This window comes from Bactrocera oleae, chromosome 6 (genome assembly GCF_042242935.1).
Source record: "Bactrocera oleae isolate idBacOlea1 chromosome 6, idBacOlea1, whole genome shotgun sequence".
NCBI lineage: Eukaryota > Metazoa > Arthropoda > Insecta > Diptera > Tephritidae > Bactrocera > Bactrocera oleae.
In genome coordinates, this window is record NC_091540.1 from 41,194,756 (window position 1) to 41,208,703 (window position 13,948).

A 13,948-nucleotide genomic window follows, 5' to 3' on the forward strand; every position below is an offset into this window, starting at 1 on the left:
AAAAGTGCCATCATTAAGGCAGAGCGGAGGGTGCCTGGGGTGGGTACCGCGAGCTGCTTCTCTACCTGCGAGCGCGTTCACTGAGCCGATAAGCGTTTAAACGCCTGACAACCGCCTGACAGCTAATTAATTTTTGCCTTTCAATTGCGCCGTGTGCGGCGATATGTTGTTGTTTTTGGTATTGCCGTTTTGCACGTTGTTGTTGGGCGCTCGCTTGCTTTATGGTGGTTTCCAGTCGAACATAGATTTGTGAATACTACTCGTATTTTCGTTAATTAATTTCGCACAACACGCAATTTCAGCGGAGCTTAATCCAAGCGCTGACCAAGCGGAGTGTCGCTTTTAATTAATCTGTTTTGCGCAGACGTGTGTAGTTATTTAATAAAAGCTGATGCTTACTTCTGTGTGCGATAGTGTTTGTGGGTAAGTTTTCTGCTGCCGCTTTTGGTGGTGTTGTTGTTGTTGCATAAATCCTTTTAAAATACCACTATCAACGCGCCACGCCTCATTTAACAATTAATACGCCACAACAAAGCGCAGCGGCAAGCACTCAATTCGTTAGCAGGGATAACGTAAACAAGCACTGTGCACACAATTAACCCGTTGGTGATGCGCCTAATATTTCAGGTTTTGTTGAAAATTTTTAGAAAGGTAATATTTACAGATTTTCAGCAAGAATTTGAGCTAATTTGGGAAAACATATGTTTTATGTCCGTACAAGCCATTAAACTGAGCTTGAAAAAGCAGGAACGGTTTAAGGACTGTGAAGCTTTAAGTTTACTTCAGTCATGATCTACAGCCCTTCCCCTAAAAAGAAAATTCTAATTACTCAACAAAATCAATGTATTCCATTAACCATTATCTCGTAAAGATTTGGTTATAACAATGTTAAGGATTAAAGTTTAGGAAGCTACAACTTCTTTCGGACTACTGCTTATATTCCTTTTACGTCTAAAGGTTATAAGGGCTGGACATAATTATTAAAAAAATAATAATACTTTAAGTAAGATAAAACGATACTTCTTTTCAAGAAAAATAAATAGTTTCGGCGAAACCCAAAAAGCCTCAAGTGGGTTCTGATAATGACTTTAAGGTTCAACACAGATGATAAAAACTTGAAACAGTGGCTGCGAGTTTGTCTTTCTTTACCTTAAAATAATAATTTTGTCTAATTACCTGAAGAGAGGAACTGAAAGCCCAAACTAGAAAAAGCGAGATTTAATTCTTGAGTTCCGATTGATTTACATCAGATTAGAGCATCGGTTTTCATAAGGAATAGGTACTTTAAGCGTTGTCAGTTTTTTTGAAGACATTAGTTCAGAAGCAAACTGTTTCACAAGGAGATTGTAGGAAACTTCAAGGGCAGCTCTTGAATCATTACCAAAATACTCGATACACTTATTGATGATTCCGGCTTAATAAACCCTGGAATAAAGATCAAACCTTTAGTTGACTAAATCGTATCTCATTCATAGAATCATCTTTGTCGCATGGCGGATAAAACAGATAAAATTTACAAATGCATGCGCCTAATTCAGTTGAAAGCGAAAGAAAATATGACACCAGAGCTAAAATTGGCATATGACAAAATTTTCGATCATCTAAACGTAGTGACCTCAAGCCTTTTACTCAAAAAATTACGTTAGGGTTGTGTACAAATTCATATACACATCTCATTTTATTTCATGTATATATTACTTAGTTATTCATCCATGGGTTAAGACAGTGCCACACCAAACCATTTCACAAGAAGGCAATCAAACAGATCGTTCCACCGCCACCACACCGACCGAACTACCGCAATTCTTTACAAACGAGTGAGTATCAGCTTTGCGGCAGTGGCAAGCAAATTAGCGCTAGCAAATATATTAACAATAACAACAACAAACAAGCAGGCAAACTATCAACAAAGCTGCCGGAACAACAGGAGCAACAGCAGTGACAACAACAACAACAACGGCACTCGTAAACTTTCAGCAAATCGAGTAGGTGGCCGGCACATGTCGCATTAAAAGTAATTAATATGCATTAATAATGGGCGTGTCGCAACGTGGCTGATTGTTGGTGACTGCTGACTGCTGCCGGCAAGCGCTCGCACTAGGATCGCTCAAAGTGCGGAGGCTGTACGACGGTACGACGGAGCCGAGTAGAAGCGTAGAAGCGTGCAAGATCAGCAAGCACAACACGCACACATACACAGGCACACATGAGCGGTGTATCATTTTTATCGATGCTGACGACAGCGTTGGTTGTTGCTTTTCGATTCATTCCTTAATTTCTGCGCTCAGGTAGCCAAGCGCATGCGGGAGATGATTAGAGCGACGCTTTTGCCTTAATTTATGCCACGTAGCCTAAATACAAGCTAACTTTATTAGGAAATTGAGCGGAAAACAGCGCTTAGCATAGACAAAACAAGCTAACACAAAAAAAACACCAAAGAAAAAACTCGACGGAGCAGAAAAAGGCAAGCTACATAAATTACAATAACAACAGGCGACCACCAACAGTCGGCTATTAGAAGTGCCAAAACAGTCACGACTTTGAATATTTTAAATTCTGTTGCTATTTTTGTTGTTGCTTTTTATATAGTTTTCGCCTTTTATTTAGGTACCTTGTGGTTTATTTGTTTCTCTACTTCTATTAATATCATTTTATCGCCCCTACTGCGCGCTACTTCGTCAGCCAATATGCATGGCATTCAAATTTATTAATTTGTTAATTCGCTGTCATTTGGCGGCTCAAACATTTCGCTGTTTCGTTCCGCTACGTAGCGTTTCAAATTTATGGGAATCTCGAGGCGCTGCTAAGTAGCTTGAGAATCGTTCACATACATTGGCATGTGTGTGTGTGCGCTTGCTTAGCTAGTTATTTTATTTGATGTTTTTTATTTATATTTATTTGTAGTCGTGCTTTAACCGCTGAAAATGATTTCACGCACCTTCTTCTGCCTCTTCCTCCGCTTCTTCCCCGTCCAAGTAAGCTGGCTTGGAATTTGTGCTTAAGAAAATAAAAATATTTTGCACAGCTTTATTTCAGCAGCAAACTTTTGTGTTTTTTGTTGTTTTTTTTTTATTAGTTTTTGGCTTTGGTTTTGACTTTGTTGCTCGCTTATGCGATATTATTAGTTTATCTTGCTTTTGTGTGTGGGTGCGTTGGCAAATTAGCAAATTGCCTGTTTCTGTCAAAACGTTTTTGGATATTTTATTTCAGCTTTTGGAGCTTTATTATTTATTAACATTTTTATATTTTTTATTTTCTAAATTTATTTAATAATTTGTTTTTTGTTGTTGAGTTGGAGCGTTATGTCTCTCTATTTTGGCCACATGCTTCGCTGCTTTTGCCTTGATATTTGGCGCTTTTGGCATTGTAGTTTCGGTTAATAACAATTTATTATGTCTTAAGTTGTGGGTATTTGTGGCAAAATACCATTATAAAATCGGCTTAATATAGTCATTTTGTATTTTCATATTACTTAATAGGTGTCAGCATGAGTTATCTCACAAATAAAAACGTTTATGTGTGGGAATCGGGTGTTTATATTGTAATTAATTAAATAAATGCCAAAACTTTAAGTTTTTAACAAAGTGGTAACCTAAATTTCATTTAAAAACGGTGAGTTAATGTGCTCATAATAGATAATTTATTTTAGCTTCAAGAACTCTTTACTTTGTGTTTACGTAACCTGTTTACGTAACATTTGCTAAGCAGATTTCTGATCTTTTTAACGCGTGCTTTCTTCAGACAAAATGATATATTCTCATCCGATATGTATTAGGCCTCTAGTTTATGGTTTAAAACATGTAGCTGTGTTTTTCGTACAAGGAAGAGCTAAAGAAAGATAAAAACAAATATTAGATAAGCAGGTTTTGGTACTAAACTCGACAGCATTCGTCTCAAACAATATCGCAACAACTACAACAACAAAAGTCTACAACTGGACTGCAACGGGTCTTTTTAAACGTATGGCTTTCAATGAGGCAATACTTTTTCGAATTCGATCCTTTTGATTGCTGCTTAATTTATACTCTGTTTGGTTTGTCATTTCCCAATGAACAGACTTACTCCGGAACAACGTTTGCTAATCGAGAAATCTATTATCAAAATAATATTTCGGTTCGCTCGACCCAACACGCGCTGCGCACAATATTGGACCGACATAATCGCTCAGCAGAGGCATTAATTCGAGCAACCATGGATTGCTTTCGCACCATGTTTACTCTAGTGATTAATACGCATCCTCAGAGATGCCGTACACTGCGCACCGTAGACGCAATTACTGTTGTGGATCAGAGTATCGAAGAAAACCCGAATGAGTCCATCCGCCATCGCGCGCAACAATTGGAGCTGTGCCCATCCACTTTATGGAAGATAAAAAAGATCTTAGTTTGCAGGCTTACAAAATCCAACTCGTACAAGAATTGAAGACGAACGACCATCAAGCGCGTCCCACGTTCGGTGAATGGACCCAAAACCCCAAAGATGGCCACCGATCCCGATTTTCACAAGAAAATTTTGTTCAGGGTTGAAGCTCACTTTTGGTTGAATGGGTACATTAATAAACAAATTTGTCGCATTTAGTGTGATGGTAATCCACAAGCCATTGTTGAGACGCCGTTACATCTACAAAAATTCACTGTTTGGTGTTCTCCATGGGCAGAGCGAATCACTGATTCATATCTCTTCAAAAATGGAGCCGCTAATAATATTACAGTCAATTGAAAGTCCATGATTAATAACTTTTTCTTGCCTGAATTGAGTAAACGAGGTCACAGGTAAAGCAAATGCAACACAAAGACTTCGCTCAGGAATCTCGTTCACCAAACTTGGCTCCGTCTGCATTTGCTTAATTCCCGCAATTAAAATATCTCTGATGATGAATGTTTTTAAGGTCATAAAAGAAAAGCTCACTGGGCAAACTATAGGTGACAGACCAAAGAAGCCCATAACAAGTGAGATATTGAAAAATAAATTTATGTTTTTATTTTAGGATGATATTTTTGTAATAAAACACACATTTTATTAAATTAATTTAAAATAAAAATCCTGATTTTCTCACCTTATGTTCATATTGTAATACGGCTACGTAAAATTTTATATCCGCGGCAGTTTCGGCTGACCCCGATATTATCTTTAGTTCAGTAATAACATAGAATTTCTGACTTATCTGGTATATGAATACAATTGAAAGCAAATCACAGAAATATTATAAAGATTTCAACGAATTGTCTTACCTACTCTGCGGTTTAGGAGCCTATACAATAGCATGCATATATACACACATACCATCTACACTTTTCTCTTTATAAATACCAAATATACATACCATATATCAGTGATAGAAATCTTCTTCTTTGGCACTAAAAATCGCCAGAAAATACTTGTAAAACCACTCAAATGAAGAAAGTAGATTAATTAAGTGACTACTAAACTTACTTAGGTGCAAAATTAAGGCAGCTATTCATTAAGAAGAGGACGTCATAAAATCGAAGATCGCAAAACATATTACATGGTACTCTTTCTATAATATATAAAAAGATATTTATTAAATATGTTCTCGCAGGTTAAATCAGAGAACTAATGCGATTGTGATATTAAAAACAAATATAATATATATTAGTTATCGACATTAACCCTCAATGCTAATTAACTAATAGCTAAAATTTAGCTATTCATTTGAACACTTCACCAATTAAAATCTCTATAATATGAGCAACTAAAGCTCAAGAGTAGGTAATCTCAAAAAAGAAAGAAAACATGAGAAGTCATATCGATTTCCTTATTGAAGTCTTAAGTTACCTCCACGGCTGTAAGTGGCAATAAAAGAAAGAGCTGCGTGTGACTGCACATTTTCGAAATTGAATAATGACTTTTGCAGACATGCACACACATACTAACAAGTACATATGTACCATATATTCAAAGAAATCAATATAGAAACATATCTAGATCTGTGTGTCTTTCGCAACATTTGAAGCCTTTTAACCCCATATGAAGTCACTAACTAACAATTTTTCAAACTGAAACTGAGAAAAACACTTTCAACGATAGTTAAAACGTACATATGTATATATGCCTTTATATATTATTAAATTGGCTGCGATGCCACAGACCACTCTCACGGCAGCGAATAAGAAAAAATGCACACATTTCAAAAAGTACACACAATTATCGTACATAACCATTATATTATATATGGGTGAGTGCTGATGTATATACTTACATAGATTTATGATTTTACGTAATGGAATTTCATGCCTACCAGCCAAGCAAGTGGCACCTTGCAACATGCCACATGTGACTCACAATTGAAATGCGCGTGTTGGTGGCGACAACCGATACGCACGTAATAATAATAGGTGCACAAGTACCGGCCGTTGCACAAATAAATACATATAAAGTATATATGTACATATGTATATATAGACTTACAATATATTATATATGTACAGTTTTGCCAACTCATTCGCGTACTTGCCACCATTACTGCTGACGTTTTATTTTTAACCGCTGACATTTCTATTCGCGCACACAATTTTAAGCATGCAACAAATTTATTGCAATGTTGCACGCACTCGCATGTAAATTTATGGTGAATGCAGCGCCGGTGTGTGCAGTCTCTCATCCATGCGCCGCTTGCCCCTGTGCATGCTCCTCACATGGTGCTCATTTAATTATTACTCGCTTTTATGTGGTAAATAGTCACTGCTAATTCTGTTGTTGTTTTTGCTGTTGCTTCTGTTGTAGTTGTTGTGCGTACAAGTGCCACACACAGTAATTTGGGCTAATAAAACGTTGCATTTCGAGTGGCAGCAAAGCGGTACAGGCAATTGCATTGTCAAGGGGTTTGAGGCAACCTCACAGGCCGAGCGCCGCGACGCCAAGCGGGTCATGTGCATAAATGTTCACGCTTCTACGCTTTCACACACCATCATCGCCTGCGGGCAACCAGTCGCGCCGAAGACAAGTGCAATAAACAAGCGATCGAATAATGTGCACTTTTGCTTGTTTTAAAAGTGATTTGTTGTTGGGTTTTTGATTTGAATCTTTTAGTTACAATACATTTTTCAAGCATTAAGCAGTGAGAGGTGGCTAATTTTAGTAATTAAAAATTTAAATTTTCTGCGAAACACTTATGGCTTGGCAAAAATCGATAAATAGTTGAAATAGTATATCGATTAAACTTGAACATTTTTTTGTTTTTATTTTACTTTACTACAAGTATATCAAACAATTTCGATTAGGCTTCTGCCAGTTTGACTTGGCTGGAATTCACAGTAAGATTACGGTCTTTCACCCAACTAGTAATCAGGTTAAATTTCTAAATCCCCAATAAAAGCAGAGTGTTGGCAAGAGAATACTCTCCACATTTCTGTTTAATATCTAAAGATTAATTGGATCAGCACACAAAATCTCAACCAACGAATTCAACGAAATATTAAGATTTACGATCCTCCCAACAAAGTGTCGTTGAACGAAAATATTTGAGTAGCACAAAACATTCAGTGAGATGAAAACTTGACTCATGCGAGTCGCCATTCTACCTCTATTAATGACGATAACGAAAAAAAAAACAATGCCTGAAAATCGTCGTATTGGCATTAGAGTAAGCAAAGGACCCCAACATTTCTTAGGGATCAGCTCAACCCTTATGGTTAGTGTTTTGGATATGATGAGTGTCATTGCTAGAATCGTAGCAAAAGACCTGAATCTTTTGCAAAATCGAGGAGAGGTCGCAAAAGAGATGCTTGTCAACGTAGCTGAGAAACTTAAATTCATCAAACATTTGTAATTATGACGTCGAAGGCACTAAAGGCCATTCCATCTATTGGCTGAGGAGCATATTTTTAGGACGATAATAAAGAACTGTAAACGATGTGAAAATGTATAGTTTTTTGTGTGTAAGTCCGAGTCATATTTGATCAAATAATATATCAGTCGGCTATCCCATATTTTTAAGAAGAATAATGAAAGACTAATCGGTCTGAAGTTGGTAAACAATCTGAACAAAGCTGGCTGAACCAGCCGCCTGTTCCATGTGGAAGTTGTGCAAGATTTGACGTACTAAAAGCCTATTTAAATGTAAGAAGATTCAAATGAGCACTTCAATCGTGTTCGCATACTTTTAGTTTCAGACCTGCGTCCTTAATATACCCTGTTCAGGGTATAAAGTTGGCTAAGAAACAACCAGAAGAAAACATCGGAGACCCTATATATGTATTTATTTGATATAAATTATCAGCGTGAAGAGCTGAATTTATTTAGCCATGTCCGTCTGTCTATATACACACTAACTAGTCGCTCAATTTTTGAGATATCGGTCTGAAATTTTTCTGCTGCTCATTTGTCGAAACAACCGATATCGGCCTTTATAATATATATATTATATATATGCAAACAAACAAACTGAACCATCGAAATCAAGTTCTTGTATGAAAAACCTTTTTATTTGGGAATTTATATTTATGAAATTTCGCATGGCTCAATATACGAGATGGATGAGACCACTATACATGGTTATATCAACTTACAGCAAACGCGTCGATAAGAGCTAATAATTTAAAAAATTAAAAAAAAAAGTAAATTATCTGCTCCTCTCTCTAAACGTTTCAAGAAAATGCTACTCATTTATTTCAAGACGCGAAAATCTACATACATATACTTGTTCCATAAATTAATCGCCCCTTATCTCCTTTGTACAAGTATTGTAGTATCTGGAATACGCGCTCGTGCAATTTTTGGAAATAATAACTTGAAATTCATACACAATTACATATATACAAATGTCTATATAGATGAGTATTGAAATTCCATAAGCCTAAAAGTATAAATATTAGCTTTTGTTTAAACTATAAAAATGCGCGGTAATTAATTCACCATCACCTCAGTGCCCTATAAATAACTCAAATTGAACTTAAAAAGCATGAAATTTGTTATTTTATAAGAAAATAAAATACCAGAGTTGATTTCGAAAATTTTTATACTCTCGCAACCTGTTGCTACAGAGTATAATAGTTTTGTTCACCTAACGGTTGTTTGTATCACCTAAAACTAATCGAGTTAGATATAGGGTTATATATATATAAATGATCAGGATGAAGAGACGAGTTGAAATCCGGGTGACTGTCTGTCCGTCTGTGCAAGCTGTAACTTGAGTAAAAATTGAGATATCTTTATGAAACTTGGTACTGTAAGAGGGTTGGTATTGCAGATGGGCTTAATCGGACCACTGCCACGCCCACAAAACGCCATTAATCAAAAACAAATAAATTGTTATAACTAAGCTTTACATTAAGATACAAAGCTGGTATTTGGCACCCAGGATCGCATTAGGGAGGGGCCTCTGCGGTAAAAAAATTTTAAAGTGGGCGTGGTTCCGCCCCTAATAGGTTTAATATGCATATCTCCTAAACCGCTAATGCAATAATAACAAAATTCAGTGGAAGCAAATTTTTTTAGAACTACCTACAGTGTGAAAATGGGTAAAATCGGGTGGCAACTCCGCCCACTCCCCATATAACGGTACTGTTAAAAACTACTAAAAGCGCGATAAATCAAGCACTAAACACGCCAGAGACATTAAATTTTATCTCTGGGATGGTATAAGATGATTTTATAGGAACCACGTTCAAAATTAGATGGATCCCTATCTCTTGGGATCTGCCTAACCGATTTCAGCCAAATTCGGTACATAATATTCTTCTCATGTTTCTATGTTATAGTACGAAAATGGGCGAAATCGGATTACAACCACGCCTATTTCCCATATAACATCATTTTAAATTTCATCTGATTCTGTCACTTTCCACTATGCATATCAAGCAAAAATGATTGTATCGGGGTAAAACTTTGCGTGAATAATGTGTTTGAAGTATGCCACCTTGTGACCAAAAATTTTCTAAATCGAACCAAAACTGTTCAAGCCCCTAAGTACTAAATATGTGAACCCCAGTGCCTATAGTTGATCTTCTACCGAGAATATCAGTCAATCCACAAAGAAATCTCAAACGAGTATACCATATGACTTTGCGAGAGTATAAAATATTCGGTTACATCCGAACTTAGCCCTTCCTTACTTGTTTTCTTTAAAATGATAATAAAACTTTATTAATAGCCTCAGGAGTCTAGAAAACCACTGGCTAGATATCGGTTATTTTCAGCTCAAATTAATTAAAAAGTAATAAGTATGTATATGCCTGTAGCAGCGAAGTGGTATGAACTCAAACCAAAACTAAAATCAAAATAAACAAACCCAAAAATAATCTAAATTAAGTGAAAGCAAGTATACTTGTTTACATTGAGATATACACGAGTGTTTTCCGCACTCTTCGATGTATTTAAATAATATTACCAAATCTGTTAAATATACACACAAGGTGAGATATGAATATTTTTTAAATATACTTTCCAAGAAACTTATTTGTGTATACCCATAAGTACAGTAACTGCGTGATTTTCATATTTGTATATTTTTTTATACACGCTGCGCGAAGACACACGACCGCTCGTGCTCGTTTCAAGCGGGAAACGATATGTTAAAATTTTGGTAAAAAGCATATATTTAAAAAATACAACATATTATATACTTTTGTTCAATTCTTATAGCTAATAAGTACTCTTAGTAGAGGGCTTTCAGTAATATTTTTAGGTACGGTTCCTTTATTACGCGACTTTCAAATGTGGTTAATTTAAATTATTTAACATCGATAGAGTGAAACTTCACAACGAATATCTCATCATGCCAAAAATATTGCACAATTGCAATTAAGGGCCCAACGATGAAATTTTTAAAAAAGTTGACACCTTTTTACGGTTTTTAATACTTTTCCATTTTTGGTTCAATAAAAACACTTCTTCTTCTTTTTTTAGTTAGTTTAAAGTTAGGATACTAATCCAATCCAAAAATCCATTCTTTCAATGGAGCACCTTAATTGACGAAAACTTTGTTAGAAGAAAGTCTTCAAATAGAAAAGTAACGTTAATTCAAAAAGAATTTCTTCAAGCTATGCAACAATGAGCGTACTTAAACAGCTTTTAATCACATACTGTTAATGAAGCAAAAAACAGTTATTGTTATTACAACAATCAGTCTGGACACTCCACAATACTATTTTCTAATAAATCTAAATTGCCAAATAGACGCTTTTGAATCAAAGCCAAAACAAATAAGGCACTTGTGTTCTACCCGCACAGCAATAATACAACACTTTAAATAACTGTTAACAATGTTGTTTAATTGATCACAACAATACACATGTAAACATGACTGACAAAAGAAGTACGCATAATGGGATAATCTAACGAAATTAGAACCACAGAGAGATCAGATCAATGACTGGTCAGCGAACCACACAAAAACGAATGTCGAAACGGTTACAGCAATCAATCCAACTAGCGATCACAACTAAGCCAAGAGCGCACACCAATCAAAGCAACAACAATAATAAAACAGAAAAGACAAAAACAAAACGGTAAAAGAAGCTGTTGGCTTAACAAATAAATTTAAATGTTCTGCGATCGATGACCCAAAAATCACTGATCACTAAAAATGGGCAAACAATAGAACAAGAACAGCAACAACAGCTACAGACCAGACCATCCAGCAAACTCGGAAATGGGCAAAGAAATATTGACTATGGATAGCCGCACACGGGTGGCTGGATAGCCGCCTATCGATGGCACTGGTGAACGGCTGGTGATGAACGTCGAGCGTTGGGAATGAAAAATTGCGTGAATTTGCATGTGGCGGCTGCGATAGTTGGTTGAACTCACAGCGCATATACCTACATATCTATGTAAATATAGTGTATAGGTTTTCTGCAGGCCGTGGCAAATGAAGTTATTGACCATAGAGCGCATAAAAGAGCATAGGGTTCGAAGAGTCGTCGCCTGTTGTTCTGTCATTGGCTACATTTGGCAGTCGGCACTGATATATTGATTGCTCGAAATTGATTTCCTTAGATTTTTTTTACTGAAAAAAAGACACGTGTTGAAAAGTAATAAATGGATTTGTCCACTGGAGAAAGTAGTATCTTGTAGACACATCAAACATATATGAACTAGAAAATAATTTGGTTGAAACAGAAATCTATTTTAATGAATATTAAAATATTTGAACGAAAATGTTAGAAAAGTTAACAGAAGTTTAAGCAAATGACATAAGGCAGATTGAATTTACATTAAATTAATTTAACATACTCTTTCAGGCAACTTTGCCAGTGTTCGATATGGACACGTAACATTCACAGGAAAATTAATGAATATTGAATGAACTTTACTTAAGACGCGATCAAGGAATTCAAGAATAATTTCAATTGGCATATTATTTTTCCAATAGAAGACTTTAATTAACTCTCGGGTTGTATAAGAGCGATCAGGTGACGCCACATGGCGTTAGAAAGCTAAGATTTCTTACTGACTAAGATTTCTCAGACAATTTAGTGATTGCCTGACTCCGTACGTCACATTTACAGTTTTTCTTTGACAAAAGCGAAAACGCAAGCCCGGAGGCCGAAAATGCGAATAGGGTTTATAACCCTGTTACTATAACAGAAAATCACGCTCGTTCAATTCGTAGATACCGTACCACGCTCTGGAAGTCCAATTGTCGAAATAACGGCAATGGACGCGGCAGTGTTTCGATATCCCAGGAGCTAAACTTAGTACAAAAGATCGCTGGAACCATTCAAAAAGGGTTTGATACAAAAAGAATCACGATGAATGGTCCGAATTTCCTTTAACGAATCGCTGCTTAATACCAACAAAATCGATCCATTTCTGTAGTGGTTGGTTACTGGGGATGAAAAGTGATTGACTTACGGAAACCTCACCTAAAAACAGTCATCTTTGAATTGCAGTGAGCCGATGCAAACGGTGGTCAAACCAGAATTGACGGTCAGAAAGGTTCTTCTATGTGTTTGGTGGCATTGACAGGGAATCATCTGCTACCTATAACCAAACTCTTAATTTGCATCTGTAGTGTCAACAATTGGACGCTCTGAAGGAAGCAATCAGCCTGAAGCCGCCAATAGGAGAGGAATAAGTTGCTTTCGGATAACGCCAGGTCACACGAAAAGATAGTGACTCGCCAGAAGCTTCGGGAACTTGGTTGGGACCTTACGCATCCATCTTGTAGTCCAGACCTGGCACCAAGTGATTATTACATGTTTCAATCTATGGCGATTGATTTGATTGGTGAAAAATCGCCCTTAAAGAAGCTTGTCAAAATCGATTGTTTAGTTTTTTGCCAATCGTGACTAGGGTTTTTATAAGAGGGGTAATGAAATTACCGACAAAACGACAACAACTGTTCGATTAAAATTATGCATGTTGCACCCAAATCGGATTAACTAATTATGTTAGTTAAATTTAATGCAAAAAGAATGGATTTATTTTTACTAGACCTAGTATTAGCCCGAATATGGCATCACACCAACCGTTTTTAATCAAGTACGGAACTTTTTTTTGTCAATTCTCACCAAATTATGGTCGGTGTGTCGTTTGGTGTGTTTCTCTTGTACCTTAATTTAACCTCAAATAAAAAAGGCAGTGAGATTCAGACGTATGAGAGTGGAAATTTACTTGGACAGTTAATTTGGTAAACATAATATTACTGTTAAGGGGTCAGGCATCATCAAGCAAGTACAGCCTGACAAATGATGGACACTTTAATTAGTGTAAACGCAGCGCTGCAGTAAATAATCAGCTGAAAGGCCAGCAGGGAAAGTTCAGTGAGAACTAATTAAATTCAGTTGTTTAATGCGCCAAACCTTTGTACAACATTATCACTTACAAATTAAACAAGATATTATTTGTAGACTCGAAATACGAAGCAAAATCGCTACACGCTTAACAAATAAGCGTTGCAACAAAAAACGGTTAATTTCCCCCACGCGTGTGCTGCCATAGTTCAGCAGGCAAAATTGTGCCGTTAAATAGCCGATCTGCTCCA